Genomic DNA, 24960 nt, shown 5'->3' on the forward strand with positions numbered 1-24960 from the left:
ACATAAAATAACCTGTTAAAAGGCCAAACATTTGCAAAGAATAAGTCTTTTCATGCTTTGGCTGCCGTTTTGGCGGCCATTTTGAATTTTCGCCGTTTACGAGAAATGCACATTTTTTGAAAAGTGCTCAAGGTTTCGCATCTGGCACTCATCGGATTTGGATTCAGCACCCTCAAATTGACAAGAAAACATAGAGTAACCTGTTAAATGGCCAAAGAATAAGCGTTTTCATGATTTGGCGGCCATTTTGGCGGCCATTTTGAATTTTCGCCGTTTACGAAAAATGCTCAAGGTTTCGCGTCTGGCACTCATCAGATTTGGAATCAGCACCCTCGAATTGACAAGAAACCATCAAAAAACATTGTATATATAAAAAAGCAAGGTTCGGGTCCTTTCCTATGGGGCCTAGCCTGGACTATGATCCATTCCACACCTTTTCTTTCGCAATGCAATCGCAATGTAACCAGAACTCCCCTTTATTTTTTTTATTTTTTTATTTTTTATTTTTTTTTTGGCCCTGAAAAGGGCCGTTGTATTATGTCCAATTAGAGCAGGATATGACCTGTCTAATTGGAGGTAGTGTATTTCGTCACTGCCTTGGTACCCTCGCTCACAGCGTGCTTTGCCAGCTCTCCGGGGAGAATGAGGCGGACGGCGGTCTGAATCTCGCGACTGCTGATGGTTGACTTTTTGTTGTACTGAGCGAGGCGGGAAGATTCGCCGGCAATTCGCTAGAAGATGTCGTTGACGAAGCTGTTCATGATGACCATGGCCCGACTGGAGATGCCGGTATCTGGATGAACCTGCTTGAGGACTTTGTAGATGTAGATTCCATAACTCTCCTTCCTTTTCCTGTTCCTCTTCTTGCCACCGCTGGGCCGAGGGGCCTTGACTGCCTTCTTGGAGCCTTTCTTAGCAACTTGAGCTGTTTGAGCCATGATGAATTGATGAATTTCTGGTCTGTAAAGATGCAGCGAAACGAGTATGTCAAGCAATTATTCTTTGGATACTGTCTTTGGATAACTTTAAGAAATATCGATACTTAAAATTAAAAATATTACAGTGTATAGATAGTTTACTCTGTTCTGTAAATTTCCTTCATGAAAATAATGTAGGTCTACAATTACAGCTAAGTGTTTACAGTATAGATTCACTTAAGATTCAATAATATGAATTAGGGCCTTTTTATTGGACTATTATATTCTAACAGGAGGCATTGTTTTTGAGAGTGCAAAAATTGACTTGCGCCAAAGTTGCTTACACTGTACTGCTATAGGCCTTATGTGATGTTTGAATAAAACAATTGGGATTTGGGTATTAATTTGGTCTTTGCAAATCCAAATAACATCCCTGACAAAATTAATCATGCCACACATAACAAATATCGAATATCAAATATCAACGAACATTTGTGCGCGTGTATGTGTGTGACTTTGCTTCTACAAAAGCATATTAGGGTCTATGCAATGCATTTCATTTGATACATTCAATTCATTCTCTCACTCACTTTGTTATGTCTTGATTTTACTTGCACGTCCACCGTTTTATTGTAAATAATGGACATCATTCACTGTTTTGAATTACTTCATGCACTGTCACTATGCCAGCACGTTGCACGGACATCCCAGTTTAGCTGTATGATAGCTGCCATCGGGATTATCTCTACAAGTAACAAGTAACTCCGCTAATCTCACATAATACATAGATCTAGACCTCTAGTTTAGGTCTACTGTAGGCATCACTTTGGCGTAAGTCGATTTTTGTACTCTCACAAACAATTCTGTTCATCGAAGCGTGAACACATACCACACACAAATGATACCAAATGATTTGGGATAAACACTCTTTAATAAGATGTTTAATAATCTATTGTTCATAGACTAGATCTAGATGATTTTGAAAATAATTAGCAATTTTTTAGATGTAGATTCTAGGCCTAGGTCTGACTAGGTCTAAACTTTTTTTTGAATCACAGGGTATTTAGATCTACTAACTGAGAAGGCTTGAGTCTAGACTCTAGGCTAGTAGGCTTACTAGTACGTACTCTAAACCCCCCGATTACGAGTGGAGACGTACCTTGTTTTCAACACCAGCATTGCCTTGTGAATCGTTGGCAACGTTGCTTGTTGTAAGTCCTCGAACACGGAGACAATGTCATACTGTCAACACTCAGCTCATTGTCAGAGTCAGAACTGTCAAGGCTAATACTATAGTACTAGTGCCTTATAATAGTGGTAGATGTGTCACTGTCAGGGCTAAGTTTAAGCAGGGAGGTGGGAAACATGTTTTCCCACCTCCCTGGTTTAAGGCAAAGGCCTGTTATACGCTGCTCGACGTCCGTAGGCTATCATAATCACTTGTTGCAGGTTCTGTAAAATAAAGAGCTTCGAAAAGATGCCGTGCTTCGTCGTCGTAGATTTTTATTTATTTCTTCTTCTTAGACTTAAGTCTTAGCCAACATTGCAATCGTGAGATGTCACTGTCATTCAGCAAGTGAAAATTACATCAAAAAGTGTGATCTCGTTCGAGAATTAGACTGACAAATTATGCTGAGCTGCGGTGTGACCTAAACTAAAGTAGAGCATCGCACATGGCTAGCTTTGTATACAAACAACCAGGGGCCCGTTCCTACAAACCGCATTAAGTCTAACTTCTTGACTAAATCAGAGTTAGTGAGCAACTTGTCCGCTACGTGTTTCACCAAGCCCTCTTTGCCAGATCAACGACAACATCCTGACTAAGGAGTTGTGACACCTCTGACACCGTCGTATATCTGTCATAACTATTTAGTCGATGGGCAGCGCCATCACGTGTCATTTATTGGGTAGACTATGGCTGGCAACAAAGGACAATCAATCCTCCAACTATGATCTTTCTACACATTCACTTAAACAGTGGGTTATCGTTTTTTTTGTATTTGATAATCTTATGAAAATATGCCATGTTTGTATTTAAGGATTTCCCACTTAAAAAAAAAACTGATTATACACCTTTAGTTCCACATTGTAAACTCGTCGAAGGGATATGTATTTTGCCACGGCAGGCAAGCCATAGTTTGAAGTGTATTCTTTAGTTTTCAGACCCATATTACCTTCGAGATGAATTATATCTTCAAATGTGTAAAATTAATAGTTTAAAACATGTGTTTTAACGTTTTGAATGTTGAAGTTTTGTCATTTGATTATTCAACTGACACCTAAAACATTGGACACAAATTTCATTACATCGTATTTTTCTAAGAATAATATATTGATGTGTTTTTATAAACTATCAAATGGAAATATCCGGGGGGTACCCATCTCAAGAACAAAACTGATTCATTGGTCATGTCATGAAAAACTCACAATTATATTTTACAAGTACTTCTGTTGTATAATCTACACAAATTTGGAAGTATAATGCATCTCTTATTTCTTGGTATCATTTTCGATCTTTTTTATTACTAATTCATTTAAATAATTGCATTTCCCCTCATATTAATTTTGTAATAATCCGGTGGTATTGCGACTAAGGCTATGTCTCGGCTCCTCTTCTCGCCGATAATATCGATCTCACGAGATACTAGCTAGTAAGCTCTTCGTGAAACGGTTTAGGAAGAGATGAGATAAGATAAGATAAGATAAGATTTTATTCGTCTTTCTTTCAAACGACATATAGAGCATAACATTGGATCATTACACATTTACAATGCAAAATAGCAAATTATGGCAATGATAAAAACAAAGTTATCTAAAAGAAAGACGAGGATACCCTGGTAAAAGCAAAGCTTGTAATTATTAGGGTCCCCTCGATCTGAGCCGGATAAACATGATGAATAGATATTTGTGATTACCTAAGAATACAATAGGGAAAAGGGGGTATAAAAAACATATATATAAAAAAGTGTACACACACACACAACAACAACAACAAAACGAGAGACGAGACTAGACAAGACGAGAGAAAAAAAAATATGAGAAATAATAGAAGACTACAGCACATCGACAATAGGCACAGCACACAACGGGCACAAGACAACAGGGAAGGGAATAAGAGGTTGACAATCTGAAAATATTCAGTTAGTCACATATTAATATAAAGAAGAAAATTTACATTTATAGTAATACATAATATATCTTGGCACCATAATAACTACAACAATGAACTACTCTATGAGTCACAGTATTTATCGAGAAGATAACCCCCCCCCCCCCCCCCCCCCATCAAAGGACTGCCAACATTTCGGAGTCCCCCTTTCGCCGGCTTTTCGCTGGCTTTTCCTGCCTTGGAGACCCCCCCCCCCCCCCAAAAAAAAAAAAAAAAAAAAAAAAAAAAAAAAAATCCGGAACACTGCTAAATGTACCACCCACCCCCACCCCCCCCCCCATTTCAGGTGAGCTCTAGTCGATCGAGGGGGACTGGGGGCCAATGTTTTTACTTTTCAAAATGAAATAATCCTGAATGAGCTTTTAAAGCTAGCAGGAATTTCAGGAATTTGATCCGGGGATTTGATCAATTTTTCTATGATATTCAAGATATTTTATAACCCCCCTTTTACATTTCTCAGGAGTCCAAAGAGAGAGAGAAAAAAAAACCACCACCTTTTTAAAGAAATCTCCGGGTGAAAAGTCAAATACACCCCCTTTTTTTACAATTCTCGGGCCAGATTTTGTCGCGCGAAAAAGTACCCCTTTCCTGGAGATTTGAGGAACGCGCATGCGGTCCCTTCGACCCCGGAGTGTAGGGGGGGGGGGGGTAGATGAAAACTGAAGTTCCAGACCCGGCGTGTTCAAGACTTACAGTGGCCGTTTGTCTCTTCAGTTATTTTAAGGTAAGCCTGTACACATTCTTATTATTTTTTATATTTGAGAAAGGATTTGGCTGAGGAAATTAAAGAATTCATTAGATTTAATTAATAAACACAGTACATGTATCATTATATGAATTCCAGAAACATTTTTTAAGAAGTGTGAAAACTGTGAACGCATCTGATTGAGAGTGATAAATTATACGGTAACTGTTGCATTGCCCAAGTCCTACTCAGTGGTTATCATTTGTTTACACCTAAAACTTAAGGGACGAGGGGGTGATATTTAAGGGCTGCAATGCATGGGATGTTTGTGTAGGTCTATGAATGAATTAATTTGTTGTTTATATTGAATGAATTGAATTGAATTCAGATAAATAGGGCTTAATAAGAGTCGCTAACGGTGCAACGAATCGTCTTCTTTCTATAATAATTAAATCAAACGTCTAAGCTTTTCGCGCGGGAAGGGGGAAACTGAGTTCAGATTAGGATTAAGAGTCATAAACAGTACACACCAATCGTCTGCTTTCTCTAATAATTTAAGGAAACGTCAAGGCTTCCGCGCTTCGAGCGAGAGGGGGAAACTGAATTCAGATAAATAGGGCTTGTTAAGAGTCGAAAACGGTGCAACGAATCGTCTTCTTTCTATAACAATTAAATCAAACGTCTAAGCTTTTCGCGCTTTGCGCGGGAAGGGGAAACGGAATTCAGACGAGAATTAAGAGTCGAAAACAGTACACCCAATCGCCTGCTTTCTCTAATAATTTAAAGAAACGTCAGGGCTTCCGCGCTTCGCGCGAGAGGGGGAAACTAAATTCAGATAAATAGGGCTTATTAAGAGTCGAAAACGGTACAACGAATCGTCTGCTTTCTCTAATAATTTAATGAAACGTCAAAACTTCCGCGCTTTGCGCGGGAGGGGTAAACTGAATTCAGACAAAGATTAAGAGTCGAGCACGGTTCCACAAATCATCTATTTTTGTCTAATAATTTAATGAAATGTCAAAGCTTCCGTGCTTCGCGCGGGAGAGAGAGGGAGAAACTGAATTCATACAAGGATTAAGAGTCGAGCACGGTTCAACGAATTGTCTACTTTCTCTAATAATTTAATGAAACGCTAAAGCTTTCGCGCTTCGCGCGGGAGGGGAGGGGGGAATACATTCAGACAAGGGTTAACGGTCGAGAACGTACAATAAATCGTCTTCTTTTCCTAATAATTTAAGGAAACGTCTAAGCTTCCGCGCTTCGCGCGGTAGGCCTATTACCCCCACCCCTAGTGATTCGCCTGCTCACTGCCGCCCCTCCCTAAAATGAGATCCTAGCTCCGCGCCTGCATTAAAATATATATCTATGATGCTGACTTCACGAAATAATTCGTATATTTTTGTCGTCGAGGAAAATGCAATTTGCGCATACGCAAGTACTATAGATAGTCCGTAGGAAAAACAATTTAGCCTTCGGCCCCGGGTATAAAGGGTTAAATTTGTAAATATTGGGACATTTAATTTTGTCGGTAATTGGGGGCTAGTTTTGTCGGTAATCGATGGCCTCTACTCCCCCCCCCCACTAAAAAAGGTCTAGCGACGCCCCTGACCATTATACATCGTGATGGGACTCAAAATAAAGAGTTTGCATCTTCCTGACGAAATACTCAATCTTTATGTTACTACTTGAAAGTGTGTCGTCTTATTTCAGATTTCATTATAATAAAACACTACAGCTTGCAGCTGTCAGTATTTTCGAAATATTTCCAATCTTTTATTTTATGGTTGTCAAATTTGGCATGTGCGTGCATGTATGTATGCATGTATAAATTTATGTACATGTGTTTGGGTATGTGTGTGTTTGTTGTTTTTTCGTTGTGGTGTGTGTGTGTGTGTGTGTGCGTGGGTGCGTGTGTGTGTGTGTGTTGTGTGTTTGTGCGTGCGCGATCGCACGCGCTTGCGTAAATTAGTGTGGGCGTGTGCTCATGCTAGTATGTGATGGTTATCGCCGATCATCCCCCCCCCCCACTCCTCGGTACGGATTTACGCCCCTGAATAATGGGTACTATTTTCTGCCAAGATGACCCTTAAAATGGACATGGGTTTGGACGCTTCAGCCGCCCCCTTCCCCCAGTCCAAACTACATCTGAGTACCCCCCCCCCCCCGGGACATAGCGCCGCTGACGTTGGAGATGGAGCTTGGGGCGATATCGGATTCGTGTAAAGTGCGGGGTTCAGGATGTACTAGCCACCGGCAAACAACAACAAACTCTAAGCCAGGCCAGTGGTTCTCAAGATGTGATTTCTGTAAAAAGGTCCTAAACAATGGGCCATTTTTTTTTTGAGATCAATTACTTTCATACACATAAGTTTGTGATTTGATAAATACTTCAAGAGTGAAGACAGTTAAAGTGGTATGTACGTAGCCAGGCGCGTACGTAGGGAGGGGGGGGGGGTACCCCCCCCCCCTTTGGTATTTTGTATGTGTGTACCTCCCCCCCCCCCTTCGGTAATTTTTTATTTTTTTTATTTGAAAAAAGAAAATTTATATCAATGGCTGACCTAGACGTAAAAAAATCATATCTGATTGATACACGTCTGTAAAAACCCAATACACACACACAACACACCCACACAATCGCGCCGCACTGATCTTGTCACGTTTTCAGATCATAACACATCAGCCGACAGTTTTGTAGTCTCTATTCAAGACGTCGAAATAACCTATGCGACGCATTAGTGGTACGGAAAAAAAGCGCCACCCGCGCGGTCCGGACTGACATACCCTGCGCTTTGGACATTGCCCCAAATGTAGTACACGTAGAGTTAGGAAAATGACCGTCTGCGGAAAGACTACTCTGCTTTCGAATAACCATCTAACTTTTAATAAAATGTCATTTTTGAAAATATGAGACCTTGATCTTGAACTTCCATTATTCTCTTCAAAAAGTATGTTCCCTTAACGCTGGCGGACCGATCCAAACTTACCCCCCCCCCCTCCGATTGTCCCATATGTAGTACACGTAGGGTTAGGAAAATGACCGTCTGCGGAAAGACTACTCTGCTATCGAAGAACCATCTAACTTTTGATAAAATGTCATTTTTTTGTAAATATGAGACCTTGTTCTTGAACCTCCATTAATCTCTTCAATACGTATTTTCTCTGAGCGTTAGCGGACCGATCAATAGTTACTCCTCAACCCCCCCCCCCCTCCGATTGTCCCATATGTAGTACACGCAGAGTTAGGAAAATGACCGTCTGCAGGAAGACTACTCTGCTATCGAAGAACTATCTAAATTTTGATAAAATGTCATTTTTTGTAAATATGAGACCTTGTTCTTGAACCTCCATTAATCTCTTCAATACGTATTTTCTCTGAGCGCTAGCCGACCGATCCAAAGTTACCCCCCCCCCCCCCCCTCCTCCTATTGTCCCATAATGTAGTACACGTAGAGTAAGGAAAATGACCGTCTGCAGGAAGACTACTCTGCTATCGAAGAACTATCTAAATTTTGATAAAATGTCATTTTTTGTAAATATGTGACCTTGTTCTTGAACCTCCATTAATCTCTTCAATACGTATTTTCTCTGAGCGCTAGCGGACCGATCTAAAAGTACCCCCCCCCCCCCTGTTACACCCACAAATGTAATAACGCTCACAAATGTAATAACGCCCACAAATGTAATAACACTTTACCCACAAATGTAATAACACCCACAAATGTAATAACACTTTACCCACAAATGTAATAATTTCACCCACAAATGTAATAATCACTTTACCCACAAATGTAATAATGACTTTACCCACAAATGTAATAAATGTGAAGTGATATTTTGTCGAATTTGTTCAAAACTAAAAACCCTGTAATAAAGCATGGGTATGGCGCGCAGTCTTTACTCCAGACCCGGTTATTTCAAAAAAAATAAAAAAAATCTTCAAATCTAAGACCCCATAATCCTTTTCCTGTGGAATAACTTTTTGTTGTTGTTTTAGTTTTAAGGGCGTGTGTCATTCAATTATGAATATTAACATGAGAATCGAGTGTAGTCTTTCCTCCAGACACGGTTATTCAAGAGTAAAAAAAAAAATTAAAACAAATAAAAATAAACTTAGACCCCACCATCTTCCAAACTAAGACCCGGTAATAAAGCATGGGTTTAGAGCGTAGTTTTTCATTCCAGACCCGGTTATTTCAAAACTTTTTCCTGTGGAAGAACGTTGTTGTTGTTGTTGTTGTTTTAATTTATAGGCGTTTTTCATTCAGAAGTGAATATTTACGCCTCTTCTCTCAGGATTTTTATTCCTTTAAAATTAGATTTACTTTTTTTGATATATAGATTTGGATAAATTGGATTTTTAAAAGCTAAACTTTTATTTAATGATGAAGAATTCAGTGGCTGGCGAGCAAAAGGCTTATCGGCTATATAGGACGCCCAAGGACCAACTCGGACACGGTACGTAGTGACAAGCTTCTCAACTCAGCCTAATGCTGAGCCTAGGCCCTCCGACGTCCACCAATATGTCTAGTCGTCTCCATCGTGTTTCTTCAAAATTTTGACCGAAAACCAAAAAATAAAAAAAAACAGATCATGATACATGAAGATTTTAAACGTTAATATAGACAGTTCTCTCTTCTAATTTCTTTTTTTCTTTTTTTTTTTCTTCTTTCTCACTCTTCTTCTTCATGTACATGTATACTCACTATAAAAAGCGAAACATATTGGGCTCAAATAATTATGTGCGGTGCAAGGTGGTTAGTAGGGGTACAGGTGTACCCTTTTAGATCTAACTACGAAGTTAACCAGAGCCTGTTGGTGATTAATATCTGTTGATTTCAGGAGTATTGGGATTAATTCTTCGTTTTCTATTCCAGATTCTGTTATAAGCATGGCTCTCTCTATAAGAAAGAGTGGGCACTTACATAAAAAATGTTTAACTGTTTCTTTTTGGTGCTCACAGTTTGGACAATGACCTGTCTCATGTTGATTCAACTCAAAAAGATTATTATTTAAACCTAAGTTTCCCATTCTTAGGCGATGAAGAATAGTTTCATGATATCTGTTGTTCAGGTAACACACAAATGTTTTTGATACTAGAGTTTGCGTTTCCCGTAGGGGGGATGATGTTTCATTCCATCTTTTTTGCCATATCTCTATGTAGTATTTCTTTATAACATAATTTGATTCTGCTCTGGTAAGAGCGTTGTTGATTTCTATATTTTTATTTAGTCCTGCTTTAGCAAACTTATCTGTTATCTCATTGTGTTGTAGACCACAATGACTGGGAATTCATTCGAAATAGACCTGGGTGCCCTTGTATTTTAGTTGACTACACAGGGTTAAAATTTCAAGAATGAAAGATTCGTCTTTACGAGATTCTATGGCCTGGAGTGAACTCAAAGAATCAGAAAAGATGACTGCCCCGGTGTAGAGTCCTGGGAGTTGTAATAGCCATGTCAGGGCAAGTACAATTGCGGCCATCTCTGCTCTATAAGACGATGTGTAATTAGCCAGTCTCTTAGATTGAGAAACATCATAATAAGGTACATGAAATGCAGCAGCAGCAGAGTCTTCATCTGGCGATCTTGATCCATCTGTATATATGTGTAAATAATTTGTCCATTTCGAATTTATCAATTCTAGGGCTGCTTGTTTTTGGGCAAAACAGATATCTGTTTTCGTTATTACCTCTTTTAGCTCTGATGACACATGGGGAGGGAGTATTTTCCAAAAGGGTGTGTTGAAAAAATACTTCATTGGATCTTCTAGTATGTAACTGAATTTTAATGTACAATCCTTGGTTCTACGTCCAAAAGCTAATCTAGAGTTAGTACCTCCAAGAATATTAAATTGCCAACAATCTTTCACATCTTCGTTCAGAGGGTGTTTGCGCATACTCTCGATTCGTTTTCTTAGTTTAATTGATAACATTTCTCGCCTTAAATCAAAAGGCATTTCGCCTAGTTCGACTTGCAGCGTTTTAAGGGATGTACCTTTCCGAGCGCCTGCACAAACAAATAACGATTGGTACTGAACTGAGTTCAACATATTTTTTGCGCTTGTCGTAGCCGAGTTGTATGCTTCGCAACCACAGTCGATAATTGATAGTATTAATGCTTTATATATCATCACTAGTTCTTTAGCATCTCCAGACCACTTGGCGTATGCTAGACTTTTGATAACATTAATCCTTCCTAACATGACTATTGTGCGTAGTCTTTCCTCCAGACTCGGTTATTTAAAAGTTTTTAAAAAAATCGAAACAAAACAAAACAAAACAAAGAAAAAACCTTTTAAACTAAGACCCCTCCATCTTCCAAATTAAGACCCGGTAATAAAGCATGGGATTAGAGCGTAGTCTTTACTTCAGACCCGGTTTTTTCAAAAGAAATAGAAATTTAAACAAATCTTCGAAACTAATACCCACCATCTTATTCCTCTTTTTTGTATTTAAAAATAAATTACATTATTACATATGTGGATACAACACGTCACAAATAAATGATTGGTCGGCGGTCACACGAACTGACGAATCAGTCAAAATGGTCCATATATATAACACACAGAGGAGGGACCGATTCGATGGTTCGTTGACCGTCGACGATTTTTTAATCATGTAAATATTCTAACGCCCACAAATATCCTGGAATTCAATGTTCGTAGAAAAAAAAGTAATCGAATGAGTGACCTTAAATGTATTTAAATATTGACGGTGATTGTTTCATGCATGTGATTATGAAATATGTTCACGATATGTAACATAATATATATATATATATGTACGCTATTAGTGACATTGAAACGTTGGATTGCGATGTTATATTTACATGAGTGCGTGAATGAATTACCTTTCTTCATGTGATGAACGTATCAATAACTTATACTGAAGACTACCAATTGGTACGCGGTACACGGTGTGAATTCATGAGAACGAAATTTATTCAAAGGCAAATACAAACAAAACACATTTATATTACAGTTTTCCCTACTTCTGAAACACTCAAGCAGCTATATAAACAAGAACAAGTCTGAAATGATAATCGGTTAACAAGCAAATAACAACGCATACTTTCATATAACAAATCATAAATAGCTGTATAACGAGATCAAGCGAAACATATTTGCATGTTTGAATGAACGATTGATTGATTGACTGATTCGTCAGTTTGTGTGACCGCCGACCAATCATTTATTTGTGACGTGTTGTATCCACATATGTAATAATGTGATTTATTTTTAAATGAAGAAAAAAGAGGAATAAGATGGTGGGTCTTAGTTTCGAAGATTTGTTTAAAATTCTATTTCCTTTGAATTAACCAGGTCTGGAGGAAAGACTACGCTCTACACCCATGTTATTCAACAGGAATGAGATGGTGAGGTCTTAGTTTGAAGGTTTTTCATTTTTTTAAATAACCGAGTCTGAAGTAAAGACTACGCTCTAATCCCATGCTTTATCACCGGGTCTTAATTTGAAAGATGGAAGGGTCTTTTTTTAATTTTTTTTAAAAAAACCTTTGAAATAACCGAATCTGGAGGAAAGACTACGCTCAATAATCATGTTCTTCCACAGGAATAAGATGATGGGGTCTTAGTTTTGAAGATTTTTAAAAGTTTTGCAATAACCGGGTCTGGAAGAAAAACTATGCACTAAACCCATGCTTTATTACCGGGTCTTAGTTTGGAAAAACTGTGTCCGGAGGAAAGACTACGCTCGATTATCATGTTATTCCACAGGAAAAGGATTATGGGGTCTTAGTTTTGAAGATTTTTTAATTTTTGAAATAACCGGGTCTGGAGTAAAGACTGCGCGCTATACCCATGCTTTATTACAGGGTTTTAGTTTTGAACAAATTCGACAAAATATCACTTCAAATTTATTACATTTGTGGGTAAAGTCATCATTACATATGTGGGCGATTCAAAATTATTACATTTGTGGGTAAAGTGTTATTACATTTGTGGGTGTTATTACATTTGTGGGTAAAGTGTTATTACATTTGTGGGCGTTATTACATTTGTTGGTGTAACACCCCCCCCCCCCCCCCCCCCCTCTGATTGTCCAAAAATGTAGTACACGTTATGACTGTCTGCAGGAAGACTACTCTGCTATCGAAGAACCATCTAACTTTTGATAGAATGTCATTTTTTTTGTAAATATGAGACCTTGTTCTTGAAAATCCATTAATCTCTTCGATACGTATTTTCTCTGAGCGCTAGCGAACCGATCCAAAGTTACCCCCCCCCCCCCTCCTCCTATTGTCCCATAATGTAGTACACGTAGAGTTAGGAAAATGACCATCTGCAGGAATACTACTCTGCTATCAAAGAACCATCTAACTTTTGATAAAATGTCATTTGTTTGTAAATATGAGACCTTGTTCTTGAACCTCCATTAATCTCTTCAATACGTAATTTCTCTGAGCGCTAGCGGACCGATCTAATGTTACCCCCCCCCCCCCCCCCCTCCCTCTGATTGTTCTATATGTGTTACACATAGAGTAATAGGAAAATGACCGTCTTTTTTAGCCTTAATTTTTCCAGTTTAATATAAATAATAATATTTCATTTTAATATGTTTGCAAACTATCCGTTTTTGTTCAAGATCAGGTGAATAAATAATTTATTTAGTTGCATTAATTCAATTTTAATCTTAGACCCTTATACTTTTCACATTCCTCAAATTGGTTTTCCGGCTGGAATCCGGCCAACTTCCATTCAATGCGGCCTACGGAGATGTCATGAAGTGGATAAACCGTTTCACAAAGCCATGACAGACATGATATCGATATATCGCGATACTAGCAGCTCAAGAACATAGTCTTTGTCACGACCCATTTGATTTATCAAGAATAACCCAAAACAAGTTTTGGGGCTAACATTGTTCAAAAAGAAACCAATACATATAAATTGTCCTAAAATAAATAATAAATAGTGTCATTATCAAATGTAGATCATCAAACGATTTGCATATTTCTGTAAAGATTCTTAAATTGAAGAAAAACAGGTGAGTGTTTTTTTTTCTCGACAATCCAATTAAAAGGTAGTTGAAGGATACCGTAATGTGAAAGTTTTATTAATACGTTCTTTTTTGTTTATTGTGACGAGGAATTTTAGGCAAAATACCTTTTTCAGCAAGTTTAAATTAATTATATAATTGATTTGATATTGAAAGTATAATTTGGAAGAAGTTATAAGAGAGGGAATAATAATGCACATAGGTCTCAAAGGTATGATGGTATCCTAATAAAAAGACTATGGATCGACTATGGACAACGGTGTGTAACATTCTTATCTCTTTTATTTATATGTTTGACTTGTGATTTAATGTTAATATTCAGCTTTTTTAAATTTCTGTATCATTTGTATTATCACTTCTTTACATTTTCATTTTATCTCCCTGTTTCTCTGATCTGACAAAACACTATCTCTATCTTATCGTGTGCTCTCTCTCTTTCTGTTTTTTCTCTCCCTTTCGCTCACTATATATTCTCTCTTTTTCCTTCCCAATACCATTTAATCTCCCACTTCTACCTCCTACCCCTGGGGATCGTCCCCCCCCCCCCTCATTCTCTCTCTCCTCCCCAATCATATGTCATTTTCAGGAGCTCTTCTCGCTAACCATCCGTCACATCCAAATCATCGCAACACAGTTTAGGCATTAATTAATTAATTAAATATCGCGATCTAAATCCCCTACGTAATGCAGGCAGAAGATGGCGTGATCCATGATTCCATTCGCCAAGTCTTGCTAACTGTAGCTATCAGTAAGTAGGGGGAAACGGTTTGGTGGTCTTACCTGCTCTGACTGTTCGAACACTAATCACTATCGCAGCGATTGCTGCAACTAGCTTTAGTATGAGCCCCATGCTTGAGGGCGTCTTTCCGTCACCAGAGGCAGTTCCACAGATCCTACATGAACAGAAAATGGTGTAATCGATATAATTTACAAGGTGTCATAGCTTTACGGGGTAAGGAGAGACTGGCATATATGATTACAGTATCTATGAACTGATTTTTCAAAGTTTCCCACATTTTATTCATCATCAGATTTGAGAAACTGCAATAATTGTATATTAAACTTAAGATTAGGCATCAGCATTAAAGTTGACAGCAGTTTGATAGTTTCAGGAAGCAGTCATGGGTTAACAAAACCTACTCTTTAATAGTTAGTGTAAAAAAAGGATACCTTTAATAATTTAGTAGCTTACGATAGAAATGTCATGATCAATGTAACCTTGTAATATATTTCATGATTAAGAATAATATTCTCTGTGAAATTATTCCTTATTCATTTCCATTTTCTGAAACAATAATAGCAAACGAGCGAGGTGAGCGAGCACAAAATTAAAATCTTTTCTGCTTGTTCGTGCAGTGTTGTAGGTCTGCAGCTTATAACTCCATTTCAATAATTATTAAGCAAATTCGGGACAAACTACGTACCGTGGAGGTTCAATACGGTACGTGGACAAATGGTCGAGATACGGGACAATCCCATAAATGCGGAAAGTCTGGTGAAAATAATGCCTCAACGAGGACCTTACTCGATCGACGACCTGTTGCTCAGGTCTGACTGGAACCAGGAGAAGAAGTTATCGAGTAAAACAAGCGATTAAACAGCCTATGTGAGAGAGTCGCATGGTCCCCCAGGTCAAAGGCAGACAAAAGGGCAAACATTCATAAGAAGACAGCATGTCTGTTATCCATAGCAAAAAGTTTGTCATTCTGCACGCGAATAAGTGCAGTTTTAGTCAATATGTGCGAGTCATGCAGACTGCATAGGATCAAGCAAATCAATGCGGGTGTCAAATGTGGATACCTGTTTAGAAACAAACTTTTCAATCAATTTTTTCTAGACATTGAATATTAGAAACGGGTCTATAACTACTTAAATCATCTTTGTCCAGAGAAGATTTCTTAATTAACAGAGTAATGTCAGAAGATCATATTGTATGTGGAAACACACTGATAGACAATGGTAGATTCAGAATGCATCACAGTTTTATAAGAAGAACTGACAAATGTCTTCTATAACCAGTCAAGTTTGCACGTGATCGCAAAATCAAGATGTGGAAGGACATTTCAAAATCTTAGATGATGTAAAGACAATTTTACACACAAGATCAAACTGAGCGAAGATAGAGTCCGGTTTCTACGTATTTAAGGATACACTTGATACATTATAGTAGCCTTATTCCCAGTCTTATACCGGTCCCTGATGTTACATGACATTCCCCCGAGATTCTGTGTCAGCATGTGATTTGTATTGGTATTGGTATTTATTTTTCATATCATAAAATTAAAAACAATACAAAGAAAATACATGTACATAGTAAAATCAATGGTATAGTGAATGGCTGGATAACCCATTCAGATTTGCTAGTATGACAAAACTGTTCTTCCCTGAGGTCCAGGAATAAAGATATTAACAGTTATTATACAACATACAATACAACATAAAATAATATAATTTGTATACATAATGAAACCTAAAACATATTAGAGAAGCATTAACACCCCCCCCCCCATCCCAAGCATGTTCCATTACAGATCAGAGCAAAACTGATTTCCTAAATTTAGATTTTTGCAATTTTTTATGCGGTTGGATAGCTTTATAGTTAACGGTAGGTCATTGTACACACGTGAGCCTTTATGCACAAACCTTTTACGGCGGCATCTACTCTTTGGTTTTGGGAGTTTTATATTTCCTTGTGATCGTAGAGAATATGGATAGTTACAGTTTTTGAAAGACTTCTCTAAATGAGGAGGAGCCAAATTGTTCAGGAATTTATAGACCATTATATTTAAATGCAATTGTCGTCTTGAATGGAGAGATTTCCACCCTAATTTAACACGAATATCGTTATTTGAAACATGGTTGGAGGACTAATTTTCAAAATGATACGACCGGCCCTGTTTGGTAAGTTTTTGAGTGTGTGTTTCTTGCTTGCCGAATTATAAACAATATCTGCATAATCAAAAAGTGGAAGAATAATTTAAATATATACCATCTTCAGATTGGATACCGATAAAGTAAGGTCAATATACGATAAAAAACACCCCAACCCCCAAAAAATTGCAACAAAAGGTTTTTTAACGGTTTCTAGTAGTATTCGACCTCAGGAATAACATACTAAAAGTAGACCAAAATCAAAGCTTCGAAAAGCTGTTATTTTCAAGATGGCGTCCAAGATGGCCGCCGATACCTAAAAATGGCCATGAATCACTTATTACCCATCCCAGAGACATAATTTTGGTGTCTATCCCATGGTTTTCGGGTTCATAGAATCCATTAGGATAAGTTAGAACGTTAAGCAGTGGTTCAGGAAACCCCAAAATCCAATATTGCGTCCAAATGGCTACAAAAACCACTAAGGTTTCTCAATAGAGGGCGCACTTTATGAACAGGAAATTAACTTATAATGTTTCTCTCTCACCCTTATGGTGTCACCGACCCCCCTCCCCCCGAAAAAAAGGGTCGATTCAACTATTGACAGGTCATTGTCAACACTGAGGGAGGGAGCCGAGGAGGGGGGAGGGAGGGGTGACAAAGACAAAGTAACAATATCTAGACATACATTTATAATACCTACCATACAATTAAAAAGTTTAAAACCTTGTGTTGTTCATGTCATCTTATAGCGAATAATAATAATAATAATAATAATAATAATAATAATAATAATAATAATGTTCAATTCTTATATAGCGCATATTACAAAATTGTCTCTATGCGCTTAGATACGAGAGAGAGAGAGAAGAGAGAACAGACATGAAGAATATTGAGCTTTCACCGTTTAGCAATTACAATTATCAAATCAATTACAAAATTCACATGTTTACTACATAAATTTAAATTTAAGACTGGCATGATCGAAACAGATATGTTTTTAAGTCGGATTTAAACTGATGTAGTCAAGGACAACGTTTTAGAGACTCTGGAAGATTGTTCCATAGTTTTGGTATGGCATACTGGAAAGCACGGTGCCCATATGTTTTGGTGGATGTGACTAAAGGTGTGAATGGTTTGAAGATTAACGGAGATTGTGAGTTGGTAGATGACTTGAAATAATATTTTGCAAATACATGGGAGTATCCTTGTGTTTACATTTATATGCAATTGTTAAGAGTTCAAAGCTGATTTTATCTCTTACAGGTAACCAATGTAAATCATATAAAACGGGAGTAATGTGATCTCGTTTACGTTTACGTGAGACAATTCTAGCCGCACAATTTTGAACTCTTTGGACCTTGTCTATGAGGGTCTAGGAGGGGTGACAAAGACAAAGTAACAATATCTAGACATACATTCATAATACCTACCATACAATTAAAAAAGTTTAAAACCTTGTGTTGTTCATGTCATCTTATAGCGAATGCACCTTCACGTTCCTTCAATTTGATGAGAAATGTTCTGAGTAAGGAAAAATCATCTTCTGCTTCACTATCAAGTGGCTTGTTATATGGATTGTGGCATACATCAAGTTGGCAAGGTCCACACACACACACACACACACACACTGTTACATGTAGTCCGTTACCTCTGCATGTATATCGAGGTGTGCTACAAGCAGTACAGGAGTCGCAATGAATCAACTTAAGAAGATTGCTAGATGATTGTCCTTAATTTCCAGCCTCAGTCCATCAATGCCACGATTTGGTAGCCCGGGTGGGGGTGGGGGGGGGGGGTGGGGTACCCACATATTAAGACACACGGGCGTGTGCCGCTCTAATGGGTCACTTTGTCATCAAAAATCCCTAAACATGGGTCCTATCTTAAACAAAAATATCCCTAAACATGGGTCCGTGTTTTCAAAATTGTCGGTGTTTACATTGTGAAAAATGGGCTTTACTTCGAGAAAAAACACCCCTAAAAATAGGTAGGGGTTTCGAGACTTTCGGCACACCCCCGGCCAAACCAAATCTAATCCCCCCCCCCTACCCGGACTTGGTAGTATTTTCTGAGGGAGTGAATTTGGTGGAGGCTGGCGTAGGAGGGAGTTGCAGCGGCCACCAAAGATGACAGGCATTGCTTTGTTACCCGGTTCCTCTTAGTTCCTTTGACTGACTTGCTATAAGGAAAGTACTAGCACAGGATTCCAAAGTGAGGTTGCATTTCTCAAGCTTCTGGAAGACTGCTTTCTTTCCTATTCCGAATATCCGGGAAGTCGAATCGCAATCGGTGTAGGCATCCAGAAAAAGTAGTTGTGAGCACAGATCCCGTACCCAGGTCCACTTTCAAATGCTTACAGTTCTACACCTTCGGAGCCTTGGCTACATTGTAAGAGTGGAAGTATAGTTCCCTGTTATCTGTTCTAAGGAATTTGCGAAGTCCAGTTCCTTTCATCAGGGTACCGATTGCTTCCAGGAGATTCATAAAGGTCTGGAAACAACCTAATTGCAAGACAATCCCTTTCAGTTGGCTATTCTTGGGGTACATCAATGATTATAGCTAAGCGGCCTTCCAATATGCTGTTTTCATAGTCTCGTTCAAAAGGAAAGACAAAGCTACGACTCTGGGAAAGATTTCGAAGGTAAAAATTTTACCTGAACAAACCATAAATGCTGCTTTGCTTTGCTGTTTCAACGGGTCCAGGTATTTATAAAAAAAACAAGGGAAGTTGAAATAGTAGAGGTGATGATCTTTGAGCCCAGTCCGTTCCTACCTGCACTTTTCGAGGCTAGGAATGTCTTTCGGAAGGCTGAGAAGCCTCAGGTAGCTCATGCTATAACTGATCAGTGTCGGGTGAAGTCGTATAAGAACACAGAACAGTATGTCCTTGATGGTGGTTCCTCGGTGCATCGGATACCATGGAAGACAGGAGACAGCTATGGCAGAATAAAACGATCATATGCTGATTTCACAACCCCCCCCCCCCTCCACTATTTGGTTCTGCAAATGTAATTTTTGACGGCTATGGTGGAGGGCCGTCAATTAATGATAATACACAACACAGCGATGTGGGCAGAATGCCCATCCAGTTGACAGATTCAATGCAGACACAGTATTCTCAGGCAAGAAGGATGAGTTTTTATCAAGAGACTGCAATAAGCATGGACTCAAAAATCTCATTTGTGAGGAACTGAGGAAAAGTAATTGCACCGTCATCCATGTATCCGGGGATGCAGATGTACATATTGCTAAAGCTGCAGTGAATTCTTCTCGTCGTCAGTTTACTACTCTGATGTGAGAAGGGCAAAAGGCACTGACATATTGGTGTTACTCTTACATTACGCCGATGTAGATAGCAGGGAACTATACTTCTGGTCTGACAATTTAGCCAAGGCTCCGAAGGTGTATATTAGGGACTTTTATATTTGCGTGGACTGATACGTGTGACATCCACCCCCTCCCCCCCCCCCGGCCCCCCACTCCGCGATCGGAGAGATACCATGCGTGTTACCAAAATGTCCGGTAAAGGGGTACTTTCCACGCACCAAAGTCCGGCTCGTAGTACCCAAAATCCCGTTTTACACACCGGACTTAGGGGGTGTTTTCAAAAGGAGGGAACATGAAGAAGGGAATAACACTGAGTGGGGGGGGGGGGCGGGCGTCTATTCAAGGTATTGCATTAAAAGGACGTCGACCGTAGCAATCCACATTGTCTTCGTGCAAATCTAAAAGTCCCTAATATTAAGCAGTTGAAAGTGGACCTGGGTAAAGATCTATGCTCACAACTACTTTTTCGACATGCCTACACTGGTTGCGATTCGACTTCCAGGATATTCGGAATCGGAAAGAGAGCAGTCTTCTAGAAGCTTGTGAAATGCAGCCCCACTTAAGAATCCAGTGCTAGTACTTTTCTTCTCCCAAGTCAGCCAAAGGAACTAATATAAGAACTTGGTATCAAAGCAATGTCTGTCATGTTTGGTTGCTGCTGTAATGACTCACTTGCATCATTACGATACAACTTGTTCGTCAAGAAAATTGCCAATGAGACTCCCTCCTACGCCAGCCTCCACCAAATTCCACTTCCTCAGAACATACTACCAAGTCATAGCATGGATGGAGAGTGAATTAAAAGACATGGACGTCACAGACTGGGGCTGGAAATTAGAGGACAATCACCTGGTTCCAGTGATGTTGAATATGGAGGATGTACCTAGCAATCTTCTTAAGTTGATTCATTGCAACTGCTGTACTGCTTGTAGCACACCTCGCTGTACCTGCATATGTTACGGACTACCATGTAACAGTGTGTGTGGACCTTGCCAACTTGATGTATGCCACAATCTATAGAACGAGTCACTTGATAGTGAAGCAATAGATAATTTATTCTTGAATACTCAAGTACATTCCTCATCAAAATGAAGGTACGTGAAGATCTGCATGTGCATTCGCTATATTGACATGAACAACACAAGGATTTGAACATTTTTAGTCGTATGGTGGGAGGGAATTATGAATGTGTGTCTAGATATTATATATTATTAAGTTGTTACTTGTCTTTGTCACTCCCCCTCCCTCAGTGTTGACAATGAACTGTCAATAGTTGAATTGAACTTTGTTCTGGGGGTGGGGGTCGTTGACACCATAAGGGTGAGAGAGTTCATTTCCTGTATATAAAGTGCGCCTTAATCTATTGAGAAATCTTAGTGGTTTTGTGGCCCTTTGGACGCAATATTAGATGGTTTCCTGAACCACTGCTTAACGTTCTAACTTATCCTAATGCATTCTATGACCCCGAAAACCATAGCATAGACACCCCAATTATGTCTCTCGGATGGATAATAAATGACTTGTGGTTTTTTTATGTTATGGCGGCCATTTTGGACGCCATATTGGAATTCGTGTTTTCCTGAACCACTGCTTAACGTTCTAACTTATCCTAATGGATTCTATGACCCCGAAAACCATAGCATAGACACCCCAGTTATGTCTCTAGGATGGATAATAAGTGACTTATGGCTATTTTTATGTTATGGCGCTCATTTTGGACACCACCTTGGATTTTGGGGTTTCCTAGACCATCACAAACGATTCTTACTTGTCTCAATGGATTCTCTGACCCCCGAAACCATGGGATAGACACCAAAATTATGACTCTGGGATGGATAATAAGTGATTTATGGCCATTTTTAGGTATCGGCGGCCATCTTAGACGCCATCTTAAAAATAACAGCTTTCTGAAGCTTCGATTTTGGTCTACTTTTAGTATGTTATTCCTGAGGTCAAATACTTCTAGAAACCGTTGAAAAACCTTTTGTTGCAATTTTTTGGGGTCAAACCATTTAATGACCTGACTAATATAAAATGTCGAAGACGAGCTGAACAAACTTACAACTTTACGTATTTTGTTTTTAAACTTGGTATCAAGATGCATTCCAAGATATTTCACAGTATTACTTTGAAAATATGTTTACCACATATATTTACATTTAAGATATTATACTTCGATAACATTGCACCAGTTCCAAATAACATACAAAAGGTTTTGTCAACGTTAAGACTGAGTTTATTACGACAAAGCAAGCTATGTATTTTACGTAAATCGAAAATAATATTTTTTAGCAATATCAACACTTTTATAAGAAAATATAGCACAGTATTATCTGCATATAGATGCAATTTACAAATTTGTACTCGTTTCACCAAATCATATATATAAATAATAAATAAGATAAGGCCAAGTATGTACCTTGAGAAATTCCATAATCTATATCTAAACTATTTGATGTATCAGAATCAATACAGGTACACATTTTCGGTTATACAATTAACATTCGAACCAAGGTAATGTGTCCCTCGAAACACCAATGCTGGAAAGTTAATGGGTTGAAGACGACAAGTTCAAATATAAATGAAAACAAAAGAAGAGAACAAAAACTCAAATCGTTACAAACGAAGAGTAATTATTTTAGATATATTTTAAATATAAGCTGCTTCTCTCAGAGGCTGGGCGGCCCTATCGACATTAAACTAGCAGCACATCCTAAACATGTTAACGGAATGAAATAAACTGACCGCAAAATCCCGCACACAATTTAAAAAATAGCTTGACCGTCCGGGCATAACCGTGCTTCCCCGGAGAATTCAGGTGAACTCCGTCAAGACTGTATCTGGGTGCTTTTAGGCCTCTATGAGGCCACACCTAGACACAATCCCGACGGAACACCTCACTCTCCACCAACTTGTTGAATAAACGATCTCGTTGGTTGTACTTATCCAGGGATACGCCGCTACCTCGTCCGGGAGGATGACGGTCGCCAAGGGCTTTTCCCCCGGAGACCCAACTCTTCTAAGAACTTCCACAGAGCAAAACATACCTCATGAGGAGTATTTCTACACAGATCATTGGTCCCCATGTCCAAGATAAGTACATCTGGACATGAGAACCGAATGTAATTAATATAGTAGTCCCGTCCGGAACGTATCCTATCCAAGGATAAACCTCCCTGGCCAAAACACTCGACCCTCAATTCCCCTGAATCTATCGGAACTCGCAGAGTGCCATGTACTCTTCATGTGACACGTCTCACAAACTATGACCAAACAGTAAATATTTCTTGATTCCGAAAATAGTAAAAAAAAAAAAAAAAAAAAAAAACATCTTTACGAGCGCCCAGTCTCTAAAAAAAAGCTAATCCAAAACAATTGACCAGATGTTTAGTCAAAGAAGGAATTATGATACCAAACATTTTTTCCAATAACAGAAAAAAAAATTTGAAGAACATTATCTAACCAATTTGGGTAGACCATAAGGATTTGAATGTTTGCCTTTTGTGGCACGCGCCGAACGGCGAAAAGGAGAAGCGTCCCTAGTAATAGTTACCCCACTTCTGGCTTGTTATACATTAGAAAACTCTAACCTGACCTCATATCTCGCTTCGGAACTACTTGTTTCCTCGCTACGAACATGAACATCTGGTTCATCACCAAAGGGTGACATTCTTAATTAAGTACGATGCACCACTCTGGCAGGACCACCATGCATTGGGCGAATCTAAATACATCGTCATGTTCATTAATCCAAATTACAACAAAATGATCTTTCATATAACTATCCTTAACTTTATGACGACCTGAAAAAGGACATTGCTTAAGGTATACTACAGAACCAACACTTGGTTGAGTACGAGGTACATGTATGCCTCTATCATAACACTTCTTATTATGCTTAGCTACAGTCTTAACATTATTTTCTACCATGCTCTTAGCTCGGGAATAAAACTCAGCTTGAGTCACCACAAAGTGTTGATCCCAATCAATTAAATTCTTACCTAATACAAAATCTAAAGGAATGCGAGCAGGCATCCCAAAATTGAGTGAATATGGGGTAGCCCGTGTAAAAGTATGAGGGGTGGTGTTATATACAAAAACCAAATGTGGCAACAATTCTGGCCATGTGTGCCTGTCTTGGACACTCAAGGACTTAATTAACCCAAAAAGTGTACGGTTAAATCGCTCTGCTTGAGCAGTGCCTTGTGGATGATAGGGGGTAGTATGGGACTTCTTTATACCATACAATTTGCATAACTCTGCAATAATCAAAGATTCGAAATTCCTACCTTGATCACTATGAATCCTATTTGGGATTCCAAACTTAAAAAAAACCAATGCTCCTGTAATACTTTGGCTACAGTGGTGGCCTTCTGATCTTTACAAGGCACTGCCTGAGTAAACTTAGAATACACATCCGTTATAACTGAAACATCCTCAAAACCACCTTTGCCTTTATCAATTTTAAAATAATCTATCGCGACTACTTTCAATGGACTAAATGCCAAAAGATGTCTAAAGGGTGTTCTTAATTTGGCTTGTCTCTCTTTTGTGATGCAACAATGTTTACATCGAGTGACGTGTTTAGCTCCATCCCTCGACATTCCCGACCAAAAAACTCTTTGACGTAATAACGCATAAGTTCTCTCTCTTCCTTGATGCCCCCAATCTGAATGGGCTTTTACCAAAACTTCTTCATGCAAACAATCGGGTAATAAGATTTGGGTAATCTTTCCCCAAAAAGGATTTGAGATACGTCGAACTAATAAATTGTCTTCTACGTCTATAGAGGACCACTGCTTAAGGTGTTGTTTCACTCTTGGTGATTCGGATGCGGATGGAGCGTAGTATTCCCCGGGTTTCCAACGATACTCCACACGCGCCCAAATACAACCAAGCACAGAGTCCTCCCTCTGCATTATTCCTGACTGAATGTTATCTAAAGAAGGAAATAAACTAGGAGGGTTGG

General features: G+C 38.8%; 1 pseudogene; it reads right to left on the minus strand.

Annotated features, from left to right (window-relative positions):
* Nucleotides 1-503: 503 nt before the first annotated feature.
* Nucleotides 504-1008, minus strand: LOC753274 (annotated as a pseudogene).
* Between the last annotated feature and the right edge of the window lie 23952 nt (nt 1009-24960).

This window comes from Strongylocentrotus purpuratus, unplaced genomic scaffold (assembly GCF_000002235.5).
Source record: "Strongylocentrotus purpuratus isolate Spur 01 unplaced genomic scaffold, Spur_5.0 spur5_scaffold_18, whole genome shotgun sequence".
In the NCBI taxonomy this organism is placed as follows: Eukaryota; Metazoa; Echinodermata; class Echinoidea; order Camarodonta; family Strongylocentrotidae; genus Strongylocentrotus; species Strongylocentrotus purpuratus.